Source organism: Trichosurus vulpecula, chromosome 3, assembly GCF_011100635.1.
Source record: "Trichosurus vulpecula isolate mTriVul1 chromosome 3, mTriVul1.pri, whole genome shotgun sequence".
NCBI classification, from domain to species: Eukaryota; Metazoa; Chordata; class Mammalia; order Diprotodontia; family Phalangeridae; genus Trichosurus; species Trichosurus vulpecula.
The window spans coordinates 221,162,520-221,168,598 of NC_050575.1; the positions used below are offsets into that span (position 1 = coordinate 221,162,520).

A 6,079-nucleotide genomic window follows, 5' to 3' on the forward strand; every position below is an offset into this window, starting at 1 on the left:
TTTACCTTTCTAGCTTTATTTTTATCTGATCTCATTCATCCATTTTCTTTGTTTAGATAGGCACTTCAACAAAATATTACTTGTGTTCTAGTACCTCTGTGTTTTTTTTTGTTAAGTGCTAGAATGTCTTTCTCTGCCTTCAACCATTGCCTTTCAATTCATCCTTTAAACCTCACCTCAAATGGCACTTGCTTCAAGTCTTCCCTGATCCTTTCAGTTGGCAACAATTTAATGTCATGTTCCCTTACAACATTACAACCTCTCCCTTACAGGCAAAGGTTGTGTCTTTTCTAACTTTGTATCTGCCGCAGTATCCAAAACAGTGGTGTGTGTACAGAATATGCTTCATAAAGGCCTATTATACATGTTTTCTATCATGCAATTATTTAATAAACCTTTCTAACGTACAGTACCCTAGAGCAAATCTAAATCTTTATTTCCTGTATTTGCTAAATTTAGTAAATGGAGATAAAACATGCACACACATAAAGATACTAAGCATAGGAAAATAAGGGCACAAGCAGTCTATAATAAGGTGCTGAGAAAACAAGGAAGTTGAGATGCTGGTCAACAAGAATTAAGTAAATATTTACTATGTTACAGTCATTTACTAAGTATTGAGAATCTGAAGAAAGGAGGAAAAAAACAACTCCATCTTTCATGGAATTTATATTCTAATGGAGAAATACAGGCTGTGGAATCAGAGGGCTAAATTCAAATCCCAATTCAGAGGTCAAAAGTAGTGTGACCTCAGGTAAATTTGTGCTATATACCCTCTGATGCCTCTTCCAATCTGACAAAATACTATTTTTCATAGGGATAAGGACTAGAATTACAAAGTAGAGGGCCTTAAACATAAAGCTATAAGGATTTTGGTTTTCATTCATTAAACAATGAGAAATCATTAAATCTTTTAATCCCTGGAATTACATGACCATTGTTATACATCAGGATCATCAATGTGGCACTAGTACATGGATGGTTTATATAGAAGAGACAAGTGGGAGAGAATTCATTCATTATTGAAATCATTTATTAGAGAGAGATGGATCTAAAGTGCCAAGTTTTTATCCATTTCTCTTAAAGATGGTTATATTATTGGATATCTGCATAATTTTAAGAGGCAGTGTGGTATGACAATAACCACATTGAATATTGTAAGAATCTAGGTTCACATCTCACCTCTGGCACTTATTAGCACTGAGATCATGAATAGTTTATTGAACCTCTCTTAGTTTCAGTTTGCTTATCTGAAAACTAATGATGAGTATACTAGTAATATTTACAATGAAATGATTTATGTAAATTTCTCCAAAATCTTTAAGTATTATAAAAATGCCAGATATCACTTTGTTGTTTATTAGTATCTATTTGTTTGTTTTGTATCTGTCTTACCTTCATTTTGATGAAGGTAGATATAATTTTTACATTCTGAGATGAAAGGAGTTGTTAAAGAAAGAAATTCTTATTTGCATAAGTAGAATTTTCAGTAGTGTTGTTCTTTTTATATGGGAACTTTTGCTTTGACTTTTCTTAATTCCTCAAAGAATGATGGGTACGTATACTGTGAGCTCCAACTCTCTTTCTCTACTGTAATTCTGGTTTTGATGGTAGGAGGGGATAAATATTTATTAATACTATACTTTATGCTGATACTGTCCTATTACCTGGATAATAAAGAACACTGTTTTTCTTAAATCTCAGGGTAAAGAACAAAATAGTGCTTTTTTAAATGACTTACTTTTATTAGATTTGACAGTAATTCAACCATTTTCAGTGTTTTTTTTTTAAGTCATGGAGAATGAATGAAAATAATGTGATGAATTAAATTCCCTAATAGACAGAATTTATAGGTAATTAGTAATGAATTAGGCTACTAATAATCAATATGTTGGTGGTCATTGGTTTCTCTTGGTAACCAAAGATGAAAAGGGAGGTTCTGAATCACCTTATTTCAGTGCTTGCCTTCTGACAGTGAAACTCAGCCTTGATTGGTGGACATTTAATAAGGAGGTAGGCTAAAAGTCTTCAGTTCCTCCTGCTGAGGGTGGGGTTTGATCATTAGACTCAACAGCCTCAAAGTGTCTGGGGTCAAGGAGAAGTCATTTCTATGTAGAGCTCTTTGGCTAATTTTCTTCTTCCTGAGCTGTGCTGCCCTAACCTAAACTCTAATAGAGGGAATCAAAGATGGGGGGCAGAGTTTCTCCCCACAAGGAAAGGCTTGCCCAGACTGGATTCAGTTTATGCTTTATACAGAAATTACATTTCCCTGTTGGGTTCCCCCCCACCCCCACCTAGTTAATGTGCCTTGAGGGCTAGGAGTATTCTCATCACTCACCTATGCCCTTCAGAGACTGACTAACATTTTTAGGAGTTAGGTCTTATCAAAAATAGGAGGAAAAAGGTGGATCAGAAATCGCTAATTAGTTATTAGTATAGTAATGTATTATTTTTTTTTCTCAAAGAAGTCTCTCACAACTGGAAAATGGCAAATGTTCCAGTCTTCAAAGAAAAATAAATAATGGAGCCTTCAGACTGTTGACCAATGAGCTTGCCTTTGATTCCTAGAAGTCTCCACATTTGTTAATGAATATCTATAAAAGAAAATGATCACCATTCCAGCTCAGTTTTATGAAGAAAGGGCCCTGTGCACTGATATACTTGTTAAACAGAATACACAGGAGGCACTGGAGGTTTGGACTCCAGCCTGTAACAGGTTCCCTCTTGATCTGTTCAGACATGAAAGAGAGCTTCAAAGGGGTTAATAGTAACCTTTATTTTAGTCTAGTCTTCTCTAACACAGTATTGCTGATAATGGAAACACTACAAACTCCTACAGTATTTCCCAATCAGCCTTCTTGCAGGGGCCAGCTAGAAGCAGGGCAATTACTCTTACATCTCGATGGGGCCAGTTGAGAAGGGCACAACTTGTGTACTCAACCCAAAAGGTTCTTTCTCTGGATGTAGATAACTTCTTCCTGCATATGTCTTTTATGATTAATTTGGGTATTTATAATAGACAAAATAAATTATCCATTCAAAGTTGTTCTTAAAGGAATATTGCTTTTGCTGTATATAATGTTCTCTTGATTCTGCTCATTTTGCTCTTCATTATTTCATGCAAGTATTTCCATGATTTTTTCTAAAATCATTGAGTTCAGCAAAGGAGTATTCTATCACAATCATATACCACAACTTGTTCAGCTATGCCTCAATTGATGGGCATCCCTGCAGCTACCCATTCTCTGCTACCACAGACAGCTGCTATAAACATTTTACAACATATAGGTTCTTTTCCCAATCATCTCTGGAGAGTACTCAATACTAAATTCCGAAAAAACAAAAAGCATGCCCTGCTCTAAAGGACTTCACCATCTAAAACAACAACAACAAAATTGTATACACACATGTATACATATTTGTATGTGTATGTGTATATATGTGTATATGTATATGTGTGTATATATATATATACATACATATGTGCATATATGTATTTACATATTTATGTATAGATGTATATATGTAACTTTTTGCACCTTTGAGTTGTTAAAAATTAGAATGGAATTCTGTAGGAAGTCATCACACAACCTGGGTGAGCACTTGCTGAATGCATTACAAAGATATTCCTGGTTAGGTATAAGTTGGCTCTGATGGTGCCTGTGGCCCCTTCCTGCTCTGAGAATCTGTTCTAGCACCTTTTCTGGTGCCCACTTCAAGAATTATTTATGGGGCACCTACTAAGTTCAAAGCACTCTGAGAGACAAAAAGGAGAATAAACAGTCCCAGCTGTCAAAGTGCATAGTCCAACTGGAGAGATGAATCAAAATCCTAGATCATTGTAACAGAATATAGAATCATAGACTGTCAGATCCAATCCATTTCTTTCATTTAATAGAAGAAAATGAGTGTGAGAAAGATCATATTGCTAGCAACTATCCATGCCAAGACTTGACCACCAAGATGCATAGCTCCTTATAAAATATACTTTTCTCAATTAAATAGAGCCCATAAAAGAGCAAAAGAGGCACAAGCACAGTTTTACCTTGCTTCAAAAGAAGAAAAGATCATTAAAAAAATGACAAATAATCCATGTGTTTTTCCTTTTTAAATGAAGAAAAATTATGTATCTGCCATTTATCATGCAGCATGAATTAGGACATATAAACAATAACATGAAAGTGCTTGTTCTCCTAATAACAAAAAAAGACATAGCAAAAAAAAAATCATACAAAAGAGTGTGATAAAGTGCAACAGAGAACTCCTGAAAAGCTATTCTAAGTAACAGGAAGAAGGATAGATCACTGTTTGATATAACACTGGGTCAAGGATGATGAGAAGAGATAGGTGGGGAAATCTTTTATGGCATTGTTCCTTAATTGCTTTGTGTGTGGATGACATTTATTCACAAGCAGGTTATGAACTCTTAAGGGCAGCAGCTATGGTGAGTACACTGTTACTCCTTTGGAATGCTTAATATATTCCTAAGCAAATATGTTAAAATGGGAAGCCTCTGTTATCTCATCATTTTGAGGAAGTCATAGTGTGAGAAGTCCCTGTCCCAAAACAGATTGCATATCTCAACCCATCTCTGAGTAGTATAGTTGCCCACTATTCTAGGAGACCATGCTGGAGCAAGGACTTAAAGAAGGTCTTACTGCCTCTAAGCTGAGTACTTAATTTATTATATCACATCCACTCTCTTGAGGGTATATTTAAGTTAAATGATGCAAATGACGCTTAGCATAGTGCCCTGCACATAGTAAGCTCTATATAAATGTTAGAGATTATTATTAGCTATTGTTGTTTAATAATAAATAATGCTAGCCCTTTCCGTGCTACCCCAAAGAAGCTTACATACGGCGTTGTTCTCGGTTTCCATTGCAACTTTAAAGGGAAACTTTCACAATGTCTGGAGCCCTGGATGTCTTGCAGATGAAGGAGGAGGATGTCCTCAAATTCCTTGCTGCAGGAACCCATTTGGGTAGCATCAGTTTGGAATTCCAGATGGAACAGTACATCTACAAAAGAAAGAGTGATGGCGTCTCCATCATTAACATGAAGAGAACTTGGGAAAAGCTTCTGCTGGTAGCTTGTGCCATTGTTGCCATTGAAAACCCAGCTGACGTTAGTGTCATTTCATCCAGGAACACTGGCCAGCGAGCTGTTCTGAAATTTGCTGCTGCCACTGGCGCCACACCTATTGCCGGATGTTTCACACTGGGCGCCTTCACCAACTAGATCCAGGCAGCTTTCAGGGAACCTCGCCTCTTGGTGGTCACTGATCCTCGGGCAGATTACCAGCCTTTGATTGAAGCGTCATATGTTAACCTCCCAATCATTGCACTGTGCAACACAGACTCCCCACTTCGCTATGTGGATATTGCCATTCCATATAACAACAAGGGGGCTCACTCAGTGGGTCTGATGTTGTGAATGCTGGCCCATGAAGTCTTGCATATGCGTGGTACCATCTCTTGTGAACACCCGTGGGAGGTTATGCGTGATCTTTACTTCTACAGGGATCCAGAGGAGATTGACCAGGAAGAGCAGGCCGCAGCTGAGAAGGCAGTGACAAAGGAAGAGTTTCAGGGTAAATGGACTGCATCTGCCCCAGAATTCACTGCTATTCAACCGGAGGTGGCGAATTGGTCTGAGCGAGTACAGGTGCCATCTGTACTCATTCAGCAGTTCCCCACCGAAGACTGGAGTGCTCAACCAGCTACTGAGGACTGGTCTGCTGTTTCTACTTCTCTGGCCACGGAATGCTTAGGAACTACCACAGAGTGGTCTTAAGTCTTGCCCCAGATGCTCTAATAGTGTTGGAAAAATGCTGATGGAAAATAAACATTGGCTTCTTACAAAAAAAAAATAAATAGTGCTAAATATGTGGGACTCAGTGAACTATCTTTCTTTTATGCTATCTACTTTTATTACCCAATCCAATTTCTAATGGCTCATATCTCTCTATTTTCTGGACATTCGCCTTCCTTAATGAATTCAGTTACTGGCTCTCTCTCTCTCTTTTTTTTTTTGCCTTTATCTCATGCCCTCATACTAGGAGAACTGATGCTTTTTC

General features: G+C 37.3%; 1 pseudogene; it reads left to right on the forward strand.

The window, feature by feature from the left end:
• The first annotated feature begins 4,908 nt into the window (after positions 1-4,908).
• On the forward strand, positions 4,909-5,796 carry LOC118844064 (annotated as a pseudogene).
• Positions 5,797-6,079: the final 283 nt, after the last annotated feature.